Raw genomic sequence first — 20735 nt, 5'->3', positions numbered from 1 at the left:
TTTTAATGTAACTCAAAGGGGAAAATCAATACCCCAGTTGTTTTTCAAAATCTCCCTCTTACCAAGTTCAAAATGTTTGCAAGTATGGTACATTGGATCATGGTAGGCAGGAGGAATTGGGGTAGGGACATGGACTCGGATAACAGAGGACAGGAGGGACATGGAGAGGTGCACCAAACTGACCCTACAGGGCAGGCATCAGGGAGTGCAGCACAACAATCCATGGAAAGCAATAGGGAGGGGACAGGATCATGCACATGGACAACAGAGAACAGAGGGGAAAGAGGCAATGGTAGCTAGCTGACCATAATGGACAGACAGGAGAGAAAGCTGCAGCATAACAGACCATAAAGGGCAGGAGGGACGGATCAGGGGCATTACAATGGAACAGGCAAGCCAGGAGGGAGGGAATAGGGGTCTGCACATGGAAACAGAGGGCTGGGGGCAAGGGGGCAGGGCAGGAGCAGCAAGATGACCATGGAGGTCAGGCAGGATGGGCACTAGAAACAAGACACACCATGGAGAGCAACAAGGAGACTATGATGTCATACACACAGACCATGGAGGGAAGGTGGGAGGGGGTCAGGGGCAGCTAGCTGACCACACAGGGAAGGTGGGTGGGGCCATGGCAGCACAGAAGACCATGCATGACAAGCAGGAGGGTTAGTGGCAGCACAATGGCTATGATGGGCAAGAAGGAGGGTGCAGGGGCATGCACAAAGGACCATGGAGGATCGAAGGGAGGGTCAGGACCTGGGCACAGACAAGAGATTTCAGGGGTAGGGGCCTCACAACAGACCACGCGGGGCAGGCAGGAGGAGCAGTTGCAGCACAACAGACCAGGGAGGGCAGAAGGGTGTGGCAGTAAAATGGACCATGGAGGACAAGAGGAAGGGGATAGGGGCATGGCATGTGGACAGGCAGGGTGGAGGTGGCAGGGACAGGTTACAGTCATCTGACAATGCTAGGCAGGTGGGAGGGAAGTGGCAGCTCAACAGAACACTCAGAGTAGATAGGAGTGGCAGGTCCATGGAACATGATGGGCAAAAAGGATGGAGCAGGGGCATGCACAAAGACATCGGAGGGCAGGGGGAAGGAGAATAGGGGCAGCAAGCTAAGCACAGAGGCTAAGCAGGAGGTCAATGATGGGCCATAGAATTGGGCAATGGAGGGCAGGAGGAGTGGACTGGTACATCATGCTAAATGGAGGGCAGTGGCAGCACATCAGACCATGCATGGCAGGAGGGAGGAGGCTAGTCCATGGATTCAGACAACAGAGGATAGGGAGGAGGTGGATGGGGCAGCAAGCTAACTGTTCAGAGAAGGTGGGTATTAGGAACTTTATTGTTTTTAAAATGTGTGTCTGTGCGAACTACTTAAAATATGAACAAGTATGCAGCATAATCTCACTTTTATTCAGGAATAAGAGGACGTTTGTGACTGTGACTCCGGGCTCACTTGGCAGAAACACCCCCTGACCCTCCACCCCCCATCGCAAAATGTAAAGTCCCTGAAAAGGGTAGGTGGAAGCAGTGTTCATTGAAAATGAAAACTAGATATAGTATATGGTATAAACTATACACCAAAAAGCTTGATATAAGATGAACCGGGTCGTGAAATATAATATGCAATTCATTGTGCGCAATGACAGATTCATTGGAGAGCGCGAGATAGCACAGGCACTAGCTCGTGCTATGCGATATGCGCCTTGGAGTGTAATATGCACAGGACAGTGTTGTGTAACCTAACTAGTCTCTAAAGTTGTAATATAAAATATGTGCTGGGGAGTGTAACGTTGCATATGCACTGTGACAAAGATATGGATCCCAGATTGTAATATTGGCATAGCGCTGTGCGTTATAACATAGGCATCGAGGAAGGCACGTTAGATGGGGCCATATAACCCGTGCGAAGGCAAGTGTGACACGACATATTCACGGGGTGGTGTTACAGTGCACATGGGCTAGAGAGTGTCATAGCATACGCACTAGCTGGTGGAATACAACACAGAGGTGTGAGGCACTCGGCGGGCACTGGTGGGTGTAACACAGCATTGGGCTCAGCCAGGAGCATGATGTGACTCTCAAGTGAGGTTCGTCTCCTTTCCAGAGAGTAAAATAAAAAGTATTACACATCCGGCGGTGGATGTGTGTTTTATTAACTGTGAGGGGGGTTTCTTGCATAGTTTGGTCGAATTTTTGTTGAATCCCCTTTGAAGGGCTTGGTGGGCATGTGTATTAAATGTGCCCGTCAATAGCTACCCATGTTTGTATAAATAAACGACAAGGGTGTCTACTTGGAGAGTACCCACCGGCGGGGGCGCCGGGATTAGGCACGGTAGGGCGTCAGACACGTCAGAGCTTCACTAGCGGTGTAAATACATTCCATGTGGATTCATTCTATGCATAGTTGCCTTTTAATGATTATCACGCAAATCGTCATGGTGATAGGTACATACGGTTTGTCCAGCATGTCCTAAGTGTTTCTATAAATATATATTTTTTTTAAATAATAAAAAACAAAGGCCGGCCCCGGGGAATGGGGTCCCCGGGGCCATAAGTGGCCTGAGGAGGGGGGCAATGCAGCCCCCTCCTAAAGAATTAAAAAAAAAAAAGGCCATGACCCGGGGGTTGGGGTCCCCGGGGCCGATTAAGGCCTTAGGAGGGCCAAACTTTTTTTTTTTAAACAAAAAAATTAGGGTGCAGGCCCTGGGGGATGGGGTCCCCAGGGCCAGTAAATTAGAAAAAGAAGAGAGGCCTCACAGCCCTCCTTCTTAAAAAAAATAAAATAAATAAAAGACCACGCCCCCTCCTAGCAGCACTCTGCAAACGCACCCCCTGGCCAGTTGTAAGTTGGGGAATTAATTCCCCTTCAATACTGAGGGTCCCTGAGGGCCAACTACCCCAACAGGTATCTCCAGTATGCGCCAGGGAGTTGCGTTGCAGACAGGTGTTCTGAGGCCACGCCCCTTTTTACACCTCTATGCAACGCAGCTCTGTGGCGCTTACTGGAGGTACCTAGTGGGCTAGTTTGACCCTAGGGACCCTTAGGATTCAAGGGGACGTAATCTCTCAACTTAGAACAGCCACAGGGCGTGTTTACACAGTGGTGAAGGGAGGGGACGGGGCCTGAGGTAACATGTGCAAACACGCCCTGTGGCACGTTTTAAGTTGGGGAAATAATTCCCTTTCAATCCTGAGGGACCCTGGGGGCCAACTAGCCCACCAGGGGCTTCCAGTAAGCGCCACTGCTCTGCGTTGCAGACAGGTGGTGCAGGCCGGGCCCCTTTTTACACCTCTCTGCAATGGCGCTTACTGGACGTACCTAGTGGGCTATTTTGCCCCTAGGGATCCTCAGGATTCAAGGGGACTTAATCTCCCAACTTAAAAAACGGCCACAGGGCGTGTTTACACAGTGGGGAAGGGAGTGGACGGGGCCTGAGGTGACGTGTGCAAACACGCCCTATGGCGCGTTTTAAGTTGGGGAAATAATTTCCCTTCAATCCTTTGGGCCCCTGGGGGCTAACTAGCCCACCAGGTGCTTCCAGTAAGCGCCACTGAGCTGCGTTGCAGAGAGGTGGTCCAGGCCGTGCCTCTTTTTACACCTCTCTGCAATGCAGCTCTGTGGCGCTTACTGGAGGTACCTAGTGGGCTAGTTGGACCCTAGGGACACTCAGGATTCAAATGAACTTAATCTCCCAACTAAAAACGGCCACAGGGCGTGTTTACACAGTGGTGAAGGGAGGAGACGGGGCCTGAGTTAACGTGTGCAAACAAGCCCTGTGACGTGTTTTAAGTTGGGGAAATAATTCCCCTTCAATCCTGAGGGACCCTGGGGGCCAACTAGCCCACCAGGTGCTTCCAGTAAGCGCAACTGCGCTGCGTTACAGAGAGGTGGTCTAGGCCGTGCCCCTTTTTACATCTCTCTGCAACGCAGCTCTGTGGCGCTTACTGGAGGGACCTAGTGGTCTAGTTGGACCCTAGGGACCCTCAGGATTCAAGGGGACTTAATCTCCCTACTTAAAACGGCCACAGGGCGTGTTTACACAGTGGGGAAGTGAGGGGACGGGGCCTGAGGTGACGTGTGCAAACACGCCCTGTGGCACGTTTTAAGAGGTAGTTTAAATCACCTGCCCTATTATATACTAGGGGCTTACAGAGGAGGTCATGCTGATCACAGGGGGACCCCAACGCATATTGTTCCCTATTGTATGTAGGTGTTTTCACTGTATTCTGAGTGTCTTTTAACATAGCACTGGCTCTAGGACTGGTTAGTCAGACTCAGTTAACACCAGTATCCGTCTGAAAAAGTTGAGGGTACAGGATGATTTTGCAACAAGGCTTCTTTCTGTTCTTCTGTTTGATCTTTCTGCACGTTATCCTTCTTCCTGCACCTTTCTTCGTCTTTGAGGATTTCTGTTGCTTCTTTCTGCATTTCTTTTTTTCTTTCTGTGCGTTTTTTCTTCTTTCTTCACATGTCCTATCTCTGTAGCCATAGTTAGAAATTAGCATTTAAAAAACCTTTGAAATTCACTGAAAAAACCATAGGTTTCAGGCACGTTATAGTTAGGAATTAGCATTTAAAAAACTTTAGAAATTCACTGAAAAAACCATAGGTTGCACTGCTGATGACGTCACATATTACATCACTAATGACATGGTCAGTGACATCACTCATGACATCACTGATGACATCTCAAATGACATCACTGATGACATCACTGATGACATCATCCAGTGAATGTGTATTTTTCTGAAAATTACATATGTTTTATATATGTATATCTCAAGGTCGATGGAAGAATAAATGGGTATATAAGTGTCTAAATGGATGATTTGTTTTTGAAAAATTGATTGTATAACTGACTGATTAAGTGTATCTTAGTGAATACATGGCTTAGTGAGTAGTGTTTAAATATGTAAATATCTGTATCAGTCTCTCACTTTGTGTATAAGTGGCTGCATGGGTTGGTGAGTAGCTACATGAGTGTCTATATAGGTTATTAGTTGTTTTTTTGAGTATCAGTATGAGTGTCTGAGTGTCTGTATGGTTCGGTGGGGGGTATTACGTAGTGCATAAGTGCATGAATGAGTGACTCAGTGTCTGTATGTGTTGAAGACAGCATGTGTGCAGGACTGTATGGGTGGATGAGTGTGTGCATGGGTGTGTTAGTGAGTGAATGACTGTCTCAATAGTGTCTTTATGAGTAACTACATATGTTTTAAACTAGTATATGTGACTATTGGTGTATATAAGTGAGTATATTTGAGAGTGAGAGATTGAAAGAGCTCCTGTATGAATAAGTATGTGTTTCTATAAGTGATTGTTTAAAAGACTAAGTATGTGTAAGTTTCTGTAGAAGTAAGTGTGGTGGTGTGTGTATAACTGTATATGCAAGTAAATGGATGTTTGATTCTTTATTAGCATGAGTGACTATGTGTGTGAGTAACTCTATGGACGAGTGGCGTTGTGTAACAGGATGTATAGGTGTATGAGTACATATGATGAGTGAGAACATGTATGAGTGACTGTATAGGACTGTTGGTGAAGGAGTGGATGTGTATGTGGATCTTAGAATTACTGAATAGGTTGTTGTAACTGATATTGGTATGTCCATTGTTTTGAAAATTTTAGTTTCTATTTTTGAATGTGTGTATCAAAGGTTATATTAGGGCGAGAGGAGGTCTGCCACTCTATCACAAAGATGATGTCATCAGTGATGTCATTTGAGATGTCATCAGTGATGTCATGAGTGATGTCACTGACCATGTCATGAGTGATGTAATATGTGACGTCATCAGCAGTGCATTGCGGGCGCGCGAGTCATAGTTAGCTGAACTAACTATAACGGGGGAATTTCAATGGTTTTGTACGAGTGAAAAGTCCAGCTAACTATAACGCCCCTGAAACCTATGGTTTTTTCAGTGAATTACTAAGGTTTTTTAAATGATAATTCCTAACTATAACGTGCCTGAAACCTATGTTTTTTTCAGTGAATTTAAATATATACTAAAATACATAAACTAATTAAAAAATTGATATTTTAAACAACTATATTTTTGCAAACGATATTAATGACTTCTATATTTTTTAAATCGATATTTCTTACCTTAAAGTTGATATTCTTGACCACAAAATATATGCTGTCAATATATCTGTGTCATGATATTTAAAACTCGATTTTAGTGTAAGTCAACATTTCCAACTCAATATTTTGACTGAACACCCTGCCAGTGGCTGTGTTAGTGTCTGAGGGCGTCTGTGAGTGAGAGCATGCTAAGTAAAAGGCAATTACTGTATCTACTGAGGAGGTAACCATTACTTCATTGGATACTTTCCTGGTTAAAGTAACTACAGGCTTGGAAAAAGAGACCGCCCTTACGGAAAGGAGGCTGTCAATGGGGCTAGGGCTGGGAGCTCGATCCAATGACCCCCCTTTGTCTCAGGGTGTGGATAACGCTTCTGAACTGACTGAATTAACTGAGCTGTCCACGCCCTGTCCGAATCCCACTCAGGTTTTAACTGTAATGACTAGCCATACCGTGGTCCCACCATTGTCTACAACAAGTGTTCTAAATTGCAAAAGGAAAAGAGGGCCTGCCAAAACAGCTCCAGATTGTCCCGCTAAAAAAACAGAAAGGCTATTCCCTCTCAGGGTCTACCATCTAGTAATGGCTCTCATCAGAACTCTGTAATGTTATCACTAAACTGGCATGAATTTTAAGAGAATTTTAAACAGTTACTACAACCGATTTTTTCACGCCTAGATGCTATTGCTCATTCACTCGATGAGTTATTAACTAAAAGAACATTGCAACATCTGATGGAGGGCGTACATTGTTACTCTGTTATCTCTATTATTACTTCTCAACCTTTGGTTAATCCACCTTCCATCTGCAAATCAATAAAACAGAATATGTGTCAGGGCTGCCAAAGAACTACTGATGTAGATCTATATCGACAAAGCGCACCAAGTAATGAGAATCCAGCAAATATTGGAAACTCTGCTGTGTCTACTCCAGTCCTTATAGGCCCTGCCCCAAGACGTAGAATGCCCCAGGTGAATCACCCAGTTAACATAGCTAGTGAACGTATACCATTAAATAGGAGCACATGCAAACTTCAACCATCTTTCTCTCTAACAAGACATAATTACCAGTATATGTATTTACCCAAAACAGCATGTCCCTTTGTACTATGGGGCTCATTACGATGGCGGGCGGATTTGATCCGCCTGCCACCGTAGTGGTGATTTACTCCGACGGCCATGTGTGCGGCGGTCCCGCCTATCCAATTATGATGGAACCGTCACAGCTGCGGTCGGATTCTGCACCTTTAACATTGCGGCGGTGGCTGCTGACAGCAGCACTGCCGCGATGTTGAAAGGAGCATGTTGTGCATTTCACTGCACTACGTGGCAGGCACTACACTGTGCCTGCCACTTGGTGCATTGAAATGTAAGGGGGTACCATGGGTAGCCCCCCAGTGCACCCACAACTCCCCCAACACAAGGGGGGCCTGCAACGGGCCCCGGAAGACATTCTCCGCCAGCCTTTCAATGGCGGTTCAACCGCTAGAGAAAGGCTGGCTACCGCCGGCATCATAATTGTGCCGGAGGAGCCTGCTAGGCTCTGCTGCCATTGTGAGCATGCTGACTGCTCCGCTGGGCAATTGTGACGATTGCTACCAGCAGAAAAGTGGCAGACGGACTTTCCCTCCACCGCGGTACCCACCGCCATCATAATTTGGCTGGGGGTAAATCTCTGACGATGGCGGAAAGATCGCCACCGCCGGCGCAGCGGTGGCTATTTATCCGCCATCAAAATAAGCCCCTTAGTTTGGTAAATGTACCATTAATTAAGGAAAACCAAAGTGAGTGAACTCCCCAATTAATGGCTAAAGCTCAGCATTGGATGATGCTTAGATAACCTGCATAGTGTATTATCTGTAAATCAACAACGGGAGCACCCTCTTGTGGGGACTCAATTCGATACCTCACTCCTCTCCTGGAATATAGCAGGGTATGATAACTAGAAAGATAACTTGGAATGCCATAATGAGCTGCGGAATTCTGATTTTATCTGTTTCCAGGAAACCTGGGAAAATCATGCTATATTTGTGAATGGTTATAGAGTTTATTTCACTCCAGCGCGTCACTGAAACTCAGGCAGAGCAAAAAGGGATCTATTTACACTCATAGCTAAAACCATCTCATTTGAAAAGGTTATTTTCCTGAATAGTTCGCCATATTTACATATTTTAGTAGCTGTGGAGCGAGGGAGGACTGACTAAATGTTAATAAACTTCCATAATAATAATTTTGCTAACCTCATTTCAGTGGCTGAAGAGCTGGGGAGAACTCTGGAGGACTTGCTTTCCCATCAGTCCAGACCTATATTTATTATGTGGGCTGGAGATTTTAATACACACATCTGTAGTAGAACCGATCTGCGTATATATGTGGGGTAACTGACTTAAATTAGTCTCAGATCCATCATTTCAATCATCAAAGTTATGGTAATGTTTTAAACAGCTTATTGTTGACATGGGACTTAGTCATTGTAAATGCAGTACACCCTTCTTCGGGACAAATGCTCCCAACTTTTGAGCAGGCTGGCATTACTTCAACTATCGATTTTATAATTATCCCAGCTAATTTTAATCGTTGTTCCAGGAATGTAATGGTGTAGATGACCGAATTTAGGGACCATGCTTTAATCCATTTTACTTTTCTATGGACTTCCTCTAATAAATCAAGTCCTAATTTTGTCCCTAAACCACTTCTAACTGGGAAAAACGGTTACATCCTAAAATGGGAGAAAATCAACTCAAATTCTTTATTGCCTAAAGTTGTATTGTCAAAGGTTCAGGAGGTTTATTCATGTTTAGATCCATAAACTCACAGCATCCAAGTTGTGTTAGCTTTTAGCCAAATGTTATCATCGATTAGAACACATCTAATGCGTCCAGCAACCCAGTACATTCCTCCGCTTACAAGGTGGTTTGAGAAAAATTGCTCTCAGGCGGCCAGTAATTTATGTAAAGCCCTTAAAATGCAGCCTAGAAATCAAACCCTTATAAGAAACTTGAGGGCTATATATAACTCAGCAAGGGAGGAGAGAAAAAGACAGCTACGAGAGGAAGCATGGGAAAATTTGAGACAAGCCTCAAAAGGTAAAGATAGTAAGGTCTTCTGGAAAGTGGCTAATGCTCCTTTTCTACGGTGGGAGGGCAGACCATCCCTAGATATCCACATAGATGAGGCCATGTGGTTAAGTCATTTCCAGAATATATTTCACTCCCAGACTGATAGTAACATATTGGCCTTTAAGCGCTCTCCTTGTGTTCCCCCGGCACTGGAGTTCTCCGTTGAGAAAATAGAGCTTGCTCTGTCACATTCACCCGCATTGAAAGCAGCGGGCCCGGATGGTGTCCAGCTCGACATTTTTCTTACTAACAAACCTTTGTGGGTGCCACTTCTGACCTTAGTCTTTAATGCTGTAGCCAAAGTTGGTCCCCTGCCATCGTGGAAACAATCCCTGATTATTCCAATTAATAAGGAGGGAGATCCATCTGATCCTGCTAATTATTGCCCAATGTCTGGATAGTACAGCTAAGCTAATGGGGAGATTGCTACTCAATAGGCTGGATGAATGGGCAGTGGAGAACAATGTTCTGGCGGAGGTCCAATATGGTTTTAGGAAGGGAAGGGGGACAATAGATCAGTGCCTAAATCTAGCCCTAATTGCAGCCAAATATGCCTTTGCAAAAAAAGGCCAGTTTTTCATGGCCTTTAATGATTTATCCGTGGCCTTTGACTGTGTGTCCCACAGTCAATTGCGGGCCATTATGAAATCAATGGGTGTGGATACCTCCATAATCATTTTTATTAGAGAACTTTATAGAGAAGCAGGGGCAATAATTAGGTGTGGGAAACAGGGTGAATGCTCAAAATCATTCAGGATTGAAAAGGGTGTGAGACAAGGTTGTGTCCTTGCTTCATTCCTTTTCTCACTATATACCAACAAATTAAGTGAGGTCCTTAGAGATAAATGTAAGGATGTCCGAGCTGTAGGTGTTCTACCTCTGCCTGTCCTGCTTTATGTAGCTGATTAGGTCCTACTGGCTAGAACTCAAATGACCCTACAGCGTTCCATAGGTATACATTCATCCTCCATGGCAGAACGAGGTCTTTTTTTTCAATAAATCTAAGACCTTTGTGATGGCTGTGGGCAATGAGAAGAAAAAAATAATGAGCCTTCACATAGATGGTAGAATTTATAATGAGTGGAGAATTTTATGTATTTGGGGATTCTCTTTGATGCTAAATTAAACTTTCTGCGATGGTGACCAACAGGGCAAATCATATGTCAAAGAGCATAACAGCCCTGTGAAAATTTGCCTCAAACCTAGCAAAGAAACCGAGTAAGGAAATGGTGGAAATATATTTAGCGAAATCAGTATCTAAAGCTACCTACAGTGCAGCAATCTGGGGTATCGCCCAAGTGGACGCTCTGCAAGTCATTGAAGATAAATTTATAAAAAATTATTGTCACTCCCAGGTTCATGCCCGAGTATTATCGCTCATAAAGAACTAGGTCTCTCTTTCATAATTGATTCAATGAAAATTGCTCCGCTATTATTATGGTTAACATTATGGTAAAGAAATTCTATCAAATTAAATCAAATGGTGCTTGAGGATAGCGTAACTCTTGATCGACCTTCCAGTATACCTTGGTTAGCATATGTGAAAAGGTCTTTCAGCGATTTGGGTTTAGCAACTTTGTATGATTCACCAACACAGTGGGGCCGATTCCGATCCGGGTCGGAAGGGCGCCAAACGCGATCCGGACAGAAAAACTAGGAGCCGTACGCGTGTTTTCCGGCCAACTCGTACAGCTGTACGAGCGAGCCAGTACGATGCGAGCTACATGAAATTCACCGACGAGTCGTTTCCGGGTCCTAACCGCTCCATACGTCTCGGTCATAAGCTAACCGTGGCGTGCAATGGATGCGATTCACGACTGAGCCAGTAACGATGCACGCGTCGGACAGCCTGTGCGAGCCGGAGTGTCCGGCTCGCAAAAGCTCCCGGAGGGGCTCCGCGTCGGACCCCCCGACACCCACAGCAGTACGACTCGCACACAGGGGGAGACCTATGGGTCTCCCCAACACAGGCATGTACAGTGCGGATGGCACCGACGCGTACCCACTGTAGGGGGCGCACTAGTTCGAGACGTGCCCATTCAGTCAATGGGAGCGCATGTACACATCGTACAACTGGCTCCCATTGACTTCTATGGGAGTCCAACCGAACCAAGTCCGACAGCATACGTGCGCATCGTACTCGCTCGGTCGGACTGTAGGGGTCCGGCTTGGTCGGAAAACACTCCGGATCCGACTCGGTCGGAGTGCTTTCCGACCCAGATCGGAATCGGCCCCAGTGTGTGACCTTTCCCAAATCTAGACTAGGAGAACTTTTTGTTGCCAAGTGTGATCAAGATAGATGGCAGCAAAATCATTCTAAATCCTCTGTGTTAACCTATCAGGCATTGCCCTCTGTGGCATCTGGTCAGTCTTCTCATTTTCCTTTGCTTCTAATAATATGCACTGCTTCTTGCTGACAAGGTTTAGACAACATTTCTTCTCTCTAATGGTTGGTTACCCGTCACATTTATATTCGGCTAATCAGCTGTATTTATGCCCAATCTATTTCTCACATTTTATTTTTAAAGCAGAGAGGAAAATATTTATCATTCCATTGTTGAGAAAACTGAGTTTACGCTCACATTCACAAGCTCTCACAGTAATACAAAAACTGGAAACTCCTTTCATATGCTTCATGACAGCGTGTTTTCTACACTCAGCACTAAAGACTAGAAAGATGTCTTCCACTAGAGGGATTATTTTATCTGAGTTTTAATTATTTGATGATGCATTTCCGTGTTAAGCATCTCAAATGTTAGTACATACGTCAGTTTCTCTCATCTGTGCGTCTTGCCTAATATTGATACTGACTAGGCTATTGTAAACCTCCATTTAATATTTAAGCTGCAGACTTTTAATTGCTATTTATTGCTATCTCGGTCTTTGTTCATGATGTATATTATTTATGATTATTGTATACTTTTATGCATTTATTGATTGCGAAATAAAGTGAATTGATGATGATGATATACCAAGGTGTATTGGTGAATCAGCTGGTGCCTAACTGTATAAGTGAGTGATTAGGTGTCTCAGTGAATGTTTGAGTGAATGACTAGGTTGTGTGAATATCTGTATCAGTTGGTGTCTAAGTGGCTGTATGGGTTGGTGAATGGGTATGTGAGTGGCTGTTTGGGTGATTGATTGGTTGTCTGAGTACCTGTATGAATGTTGGTGTGCCTCGGTGAGAGGGTGTGTAACTGCCTGCATGGATGAGTGAGTGGGTGAGTCAGTGGCTGTATGGGTTAGTCAGTGCATAAGTGAATGGTTGTGTAGGTGACTGAATGTGTGTATGGCTGTGTCACTGAGTGAATGGATGTCTCAGTGGTATATGGGTGAGTACATGGATATGTGAATGGCAGTATAGGCGAGTGTTGGAGTATGTGAATGACTGTATGTGTGAGTGAGGGATTGTGATAGTAGCTGTATGGGTGAGTGAGTGTGTGGTTGTGTGAGTGACTACATGGGTGAGTAAGTATGTGTCAGTGTATGTATGAATAAGTGAGTGGGTGAGTGTACCAATATAGGTGAGTAAATGGCTTTGTGAGTGACTCCATCAGTGAGTGATAGGTATGTGAGTGGCTCTATAAGTGACTGACAGTGTGTGAGTGGCTATATGGGTGTACAAGTGAATATATCAGTGGCTGTATTAGTGAGTGAGTTGGTGTATGATTGGCTGTATGGGTAACTGAGTGGACCTGTGTGTAGACCTATGAATCAGTGAGTGTGTGTGTAAGTACTGGTATGGGTGTCAATGGTTTTGAGAATGCTAATGTGGAAGTTGGAGTTGGTGAATGAAAGGTTATATTGGGGTGTGAGTGGGTGCATCTGAAATTCTGTGGATGATGTCATCAGTGATGTCTTGAATGATGACATTTGAGATGTCATGAGTGATGTCACTGACCATGTCATGAGTGATGTAATATGTAAGGTCATAAGCAGTGCATTGCAGGCGCGGGTTATAGTTGGTTCTGCTAACTGTAACTGCTGAATTTCTCTGGTTTTGTACGAGTAAAATGTCAGCTTAACTATAACATCCCTGTAACATTTGTTTTTTTCAGTGAATTTCTAAGGTTTTTTAAATGCTATTTCCTAACTATCATGGCCCTGTAACCTTTGGTTTTTCAGTGATTTTCTAAGGTTTTCTTAATTTCTAATTCTTAATTGTAACGTCCAAATTTTTTTAAGTGAGCCTCTAACATTTTCATATGTTCTTTCTCTAATTGGATATTGTTTATTATATTTATATTATATACCTCTAATTTTTTGATTTGGGATATGTTTATCAGAAAGTACATTAATAACTGGTTTTATTTGTAAGAATTTTTGGAGTCGGCACAGCATTTTCGCATTTACTGTGGAGAATCTGTGATCAGCAAATGTATTTCACATACTGAAAATTATTGTTAGAGACATTTTTTAAATAAAGTTTAAGTCTAAATATTTAGTAATATATTGATTTAATTTTTCTTTCTGTGATGAATTTAGGACCACCTTTACAAATAACAATATTTACGCAACGACTAACGTCATTGCGGTGAAGTCGGTAGTAGCAAAGAGCGTGTGGTTTGTACAAAGTGTAAAACATATATATAGACACATTCTATAGTACATTTAGCAGTAGAGCTTTATTAGTATACTTTTAAAGTGCATATTTTTGTAGTGAGTTTCCAGAAAAATCATCTTCAAAGACTATTTTCTGTTTTTGTGGTAACACCGGGCCTCGCGATCATATTGGTAGCCGTGGTCACTGCAAATACTTTGTGAAATGACAAAACAAATGCAGAGATTCAATAGCCACCACCACATTCAAAACTTATAAATGCAAAATGGATTATAACCAACACACTAAACACATTAGTATCTAAACGACTGTATAACAGCATGTACAACTCCCTTAATGTCTCTATAACACAGCCCATAACTTTTCCGGTGTAATCTATGACTGCATGCATCACTGTATCACTAAGTCTCTCATTTGAGGGAATCTGTGAAACGGTGCATCAGTTTTTCAATACTTCTGTAACAAAATACATGCATGAGTGGGTGCATCAGCGTCACAATTGGGTCTGTGATTGGTTGCTTAAGTCTCTCATGCAAACTGTGAGTAGGTGCATGAGTGCCTTTGTGCATTTGTAAGTAAGTATATCACTGTCCGACTCGATCTGTGAGTGGATAAATGAGTGTCTAAGTGGGTGTCTGAGTGGGTGAGTGAATGGGTGCATGAGTGTCTCAGTGGGTCTGTGAGTGAGTGCATGAGTCTCTCAGTGGGTCTAGGACTGGGAGCATGAGTGTCTGAGTGGTTCTGTCAGTGGGTGTGTGGGTCTCTGAGTGCAACTGCGAGTGGGTACATGAGTCTCTGAGTATATAGCTGACTGGGTGCATACGTCTCTGAGTGGATCCATTAGTGGATGTAGGAGTGTCTCAGTGGATCTGCGAGTGGGTGTATGAGTGTCTCAATGGGTCTTTGACAGTGGGTGAGAGAATTGGTGCATGCATGAGTGTCTGAGTGGGTCTGTGACTGAGAGTATGAGTGTCTGGCTGGCTCTGTGAGTGGATGCATAAACCTTGACTGGGTGAATGAGTGGGTGCAAGTATATCTGAGTGAGTTTGTGAGTGGGTGGATTGATTTCTGAGTATATGAGTGAGTGATTGATTGAGTCCATAAGTCTCTGAGAGGGTCTGTGACTGACTGTGTGAGTGTCTGTATGGGTGTGTGAATGGGTGTATGAGTGTCTGAGTGTATCTGTGAGTGGGTGTATGAGTGCCTCAGTGGGTCTTTGAGGACATAGTAAGTGTGTGAGTGGGTCTGTACATGGGTGCATCACTCTCCGAGTGAGTCTGTAAGTGGGTGCATGAGAACCCGAATGGGTATGTGAGTGGGTGCAGGAGCATCTGAGTGGGTATGTGACTAAATGTATAAGTGTGTGATTGGGTATGTGAATGTGTGTATAAGTGTCTGAGGGCCATATGTATCAATGTCCGGTTTTGCGATTCTCAAATAGCAAATTTTTGAGAATCACTATTTGAGAATCACAAAACGCGATGTATGTAGGATTTGCAATAAATTTTGTGAATCCTACATATTCCTTAATTGCGAATCGCAAATTGCAATTCGCAATTCCTAGAGGCCCATAGGAATGAATGGGAAGACATTCTCAATTTGCGGATTCCCAATTATAGAATCGCAAATTGAGAATCCAATTTCGAGTGTGCCAGGGTACCAAAAGGACACCCTGTTGCACCCCTCAAATGAGCATGGGTGCACATGTGGCGCACATACATGCCCTAAGGACATGTGTTTGCGCCACATGCCACTTTGAAAAATGCAAAAATTTGCATTTTTGAAAGAAATCGCAAATTACCACCAACCTGTAGTTGGTCGTAATTTGCGATTCCTTATGCCATATTCGCAAAACTTGGGTGCTTCATACATTGCATTTAAGGAATCGCAATTTGCGATTCCTTAAATGCATTCGCAAAATAAGGAATCGCAAATTTTGCGTTTCCTTAATTTGCGAGACAGTTGTGCTTTCATACATAGCACTAGGCCAAACTGCGAATTTCAGCATTTGCGATCGCAATTCGCCTTGATACATATGGCCCTGACTGAGTTTGTGAGTGCATAAATGAGTGTGTGACAGTGACCGACGAGTGTGTACAAATATATATATTTTTTATTTTTTCACCAATATTCGCGGTGTCGCCGCAATATTTGCGATGTCCCCCCCATGATACATGGGGGGCCGGGCTGGTGATAGCAGCATCATCGCGCATCTCACACGTGATTAAAAAGATCAATTTTGGACACATAACTTGTGTCACTAACACACCCATTTCTCAAACATGAGGTCAGATTATCTCAACCCTGGGCCCTTATGTGGGCTTTCGCACAAATCTTCAGCCCCGGGAACCGTTCCCTGATGATAAAATGGTGGCGGCAACTTTCTGTTCAGGGGGTGTCCAGCCAATCAGAGCATTCCTGTTGGTGCGTGCATCCTGATTATTCGCGAAACCATTGCAAAATATCCATGGCCAGAGATATATCTATAATTTTTGGTCTAAATTTCTCAAAAACTGCCAAAAGGAATTGCACCAAACAACGAAAAGCACAATCTGTGTAACAAAATCTACAGTTCTGCCAAATTTGGTGTAACTCCGTCCAGCGGTTCGGGCTATAGGTTCGACAACGCATTCCTATGGGGATTAACATTACAAACGCACCCCTTTTTACCATGCCCCTATTTCTCGATCCCCACTGCACGGATCAACCCCAAAGTTTCCATAACAACCAGAACCTACTATGACACTTGTTTTGGGAAATTTTCATGAAGATTGGTAAAACAACGCCAAAGTTATAGGCATGTCAAAAAGTGTTTTGCCTTTTGAAGCTAGGTTCTAACTATAACTCCCTACTGTCGACCACCAATCGGTTTTTTATATATATATACACAGTGGCTCCTCGAGGGAGTGCTGCGGGCGGTGGGGCGGGGGAGGGGCTGGGTGGGGGGGTAGTAAACTCCGGCATGCGGCCAAACGGAGTTGAGTAAATACATAAATAAATAAAACAAATTACATTGCATGCTCTGCAACACCTAATGGCGATGCAGTACGCGCAATGTAATTCGTTTTATTTATTTATTTATTTACTTAACTCCATTTGGCTGTATGCCGGAGTTTCCTACCCTCCACCCTGTCTCTTCCCCGCCCCGCTCACCACCCCGCAGCACTCCCTCGAGGAGCAGCCACTGTATATACATGTGAGTATTTATGTATATATAGATATATCCAACCAAATACTCTTCCGGGTGCCCCCGACCCTGCATGGCAGCCTCAGCCAACAGGAACAAAGCATCCAGTGTTCAACATTATGAGCACAAAAAACATTAAGGCCCAATTCCAGTTGAAACCAAATGTTTTTATTCCATAAAGCACTGCCAGCATGTTCATATCTCTAACAGGTTTTGACTTTACTGATTAGCCTTTTTCACAGCTGAGCAGATTTAAAGAATAAAGTGACCACGTGTTTGTGTCATGTTGTGTGATGTGGATCTGTAACTTCAAGGTCCATAACGCATTTGAAGTGAAAGTTCATTTCTATAACTTCTTGTTGAAAAAGTGCTGTGTGACTAACAACAATTGAGGATTTTTCAATATATATGGGCAGAGGAATGCATCCTTTTAATGAGCTACGAACTGCCACCTGTTGTATTTACCAGGATTGAGAAAGGCAATGTGCCGAAACGCGTCTTCTGGATAATATCAAAATCGCAAATGGAACCCGTGAGTGCTTCCCGGCCTTTGTGGATTTTTGTGTCAAAAACATCCTTTGAGGCCATAGACTGACCACCTGGAACTAGCACAATCCAGGAAAGATGAACAAATGAGTTCACCCTGCTCCATTGAAAATTAGGTGAATCCAAGTGAGACATAAAGATTTGCCTTTATAATGATTTTTCAGTGGATGTAGGGGTGTGAAGCAGCACAAACTACCACACAACTTTATGGAATGCTAAAAAAAACGTGGTGACAGATATATAGAGGGATTTCCCTTGAAGGTAACCCACTCCTCTGAAACCCAAGCCTTAATCACACACAGCGCATACTCTCAGTTAGAATTAGGGGGTCCACATATGACACACTACTTAGTTTCAATCAATCAATCAAACGTCTTTATTGCGATCATTATGATCATAAAAGACAACAATTATATACGATAATAACATTTTTGTATAAATTCATCATATCAATGATACACACTATGAAATCACTATCGATTAAAAGACATATCAAAATATTTTAAATAAATTACATTCCATTATAAGACTATTTAATAAAAACAATAGGTTAAAACAGGGATGAAATGCTCAAGAGCACGGCTCACAACTATTTGCTATTTTCTTTCCCCCCTAGACCCGTGGATCCATAAGCTAGAGTGCATTTTATGTGGCCAAATTTCACAGGGTATGAAAATTAAAAAAAGTACAACTTGGGCCTAAAATGCTAGCATTTGTTCATTAGTCTTCATCTTATTTGCCATTATACTCCACACCCATCTCAGGAATTTTGCCACGGCAATCACGATGTACTCATCTGTATTTGATATTAATATTCGGAGAGCCGTGGCACAGGATCGAGTGCCCATATTAGAGCAAAGAGCTTGATCCATTTGGCTCTGGGAGATTTTTACGCCAGGCAAACAAAAAATATATGGGGAACTGTCTCGACCTGCACAGGACAAAAAACACATGTATTGCCCGATACACTCTGCCATTTTTGGGTAAAGGCTTTGACCGGGAGAGTACCTACCCGGAACTGGAAATAGAGTTTTTTATCACCCGGTTTGGATATGATGTCCCAATAATCCTCATATTGGGCCACACATTTGTGCTCCAAAAATAACCTGGTCAGGGAAGAGTTCATACGGTGGGACACTGATTTTACTCTCACCATATTCCAGTATGTTTCTTTGAAAACCCTCTTGGTAGGAAAGGAGTTGCCAACAGGATCCTCCCATAGGTGATTTAACCCCATATCTTGTAATACACTTTTAACTTTTTGTAACCTACGGATTTTACAAGATACATCGGCTTTAATGACGTCTTTTAGTGCATTGGCAAAAGCAACCAGCTCCGGGGTAGACCAACGCCTTCTCCAGAAAGCTGCTGGTCTATATCGTGCTGCCTACTCAAACATATAACACCCTAAATCTAAATAGTTTCACACAGGGAGAGAGCTGGTAGGAAGCCTCCCCACTGGGAAGCAGGTAAAACTGTGTGTATTCCATGAAAATTGAGCAACTGCCCCAATCATGTCTTAGTCATGAAGATGATGGTAACCTAGGATAAAAGAGATCCTACTTTGGGTGTACTTCTCTCACCCTACAAAGTCTAGCACTCTCTTGATGAACAGCATCCAACAACATCTAATACACATGTCAGGGGAATAGGGACATGAGGATCCTACACAGGAAAACATATCGAGTCTGTTAGACCTTAAGAATGAATAGCAAGTTGGCACATGGTTACTGCGCCTGGAATGTTCAACCCTAGATACAACCACTTGCTAGCATAGCCATCTTACTGAAAATATTGCATTTACTCCCTGTCACCTTAATCTAGCAGCAGCATAGAGTCAATGGTATGATGGAGACCTTCAATCAACTATCTATTGAGCTGAATTGTTCATGAAAAATAAAATTCATTCTAGGACGACATGTCCTCTATATGCAGATTCCACCAGAAATGTGAAAAATTCTATACGAGACAGCAGTGTTGAGTGTAGACAAATGAACAAATAAGGAGAAGAGCCATAGCGACTTCCAATATGGCGCCTCGTATGGCACAACACCTGTGACCTTCTATTTGCATCTATAATTATCAGAGCTGCCCCGCTTTGGAAATTCCTAAATGTTATGATAATTGATTGGCATATTGGATGACATCACAGAAAGTGATACTACCCAACCTTTGACATCAGTGACAACAGAGGAAGTGATATAAGTTAAATGTAAAACGAGCAAAAGAATGCAAAATCCTCATTAATGTAGATTCATGGCTTAGAAGGGTAGGGGAGTAGCTGCTTCCATCAGCTGAAGGAGTCTGTTGGAGGGCTGTGCCTGTGGTATTATGGGTTCCTTAGTCCTCTATAGGTCACAAGATCTCTCCCTTGCACATCAGAGCTTTAAATAGCAACATATATAGCGTTCAGGCTCTAGTACTACTTACAGGGTGCAAGGCCTAGCTTGCTGTGAGAGTGTATCCTAACATCCAAATGTGTGACTCACTGGCAATGGATGAGGTGTATTGTAATTGCATATTAAAGCAAACAAGCACATATAGATGTAAGTTAGTTGAAACAGACTGACTGTATTGCATAGTTTCTTAGTTTGTTCAGCGGGGTGTGGCTGCAGAATTAAATTGTCATAGTATCATGTGACATAAATACTGTATCCCAAATATTGTTTACAAAAATATCACCCCATTGGAATTAACAATATAAAACTATATTTAGGACACAATATTTATATCATGTTCTGTGCAGCCTATTCTGTCACTACAACCACCCACCACTGTAGTCTAATTTGGCATAGGCAGTGTAGTTCTGTAGATAGCGCCTGGGTCCGATTGTTGTAGGCAAATGTGTTTGGGGCTCCAGGGAGTTAGGCCTCCACTGCACACGTTTCTGAAGTCTTTAGAGGTTTGCTTAGCAGGAGGTACACTTTAGTGTAGCAAGAATGACACGGATCCTGTTAAAATGCTCCCTTTGACTGCTGTTGGAGTAGTAAATACAGAAGTGTTCTATGAGCCCCTCAGGGCTCTGGGTCCAGGTGCCACTGCACCTGCCGCACCAATGGTAGTTGCACTTCTACAGGTAAGTTGCACAGATCTGGGTCCCATGGCCTGAGGGACACGTCACCAGCCTGGGGTACCTGTAGGTTATCTGCTTTCCAGTCACTCCGCCAGATACCACTGAAGAGAGAGACGGGCTGAAAGAGTGAAGGCTGTGACGGCGGGCATATGGGAACACGT

The sequence above is a fragment of the Triturus cristatus genome, chromosome 11 (assembly GCF_964204655.1).
Source record: "Triturus cristatus chromosome 11, aTriCri1.1, whole genome shotgun sequence".
NCBI lineage: Eukaryota > Metazoa > Chordata > Amphibia > Caudata > Salamandridae > Triturus > Triturus cristatus.
The sequence above is the reverse complement of the archived record's forward strand: the minus strand, read 5'-3'. Positions refer to the sequence as shown.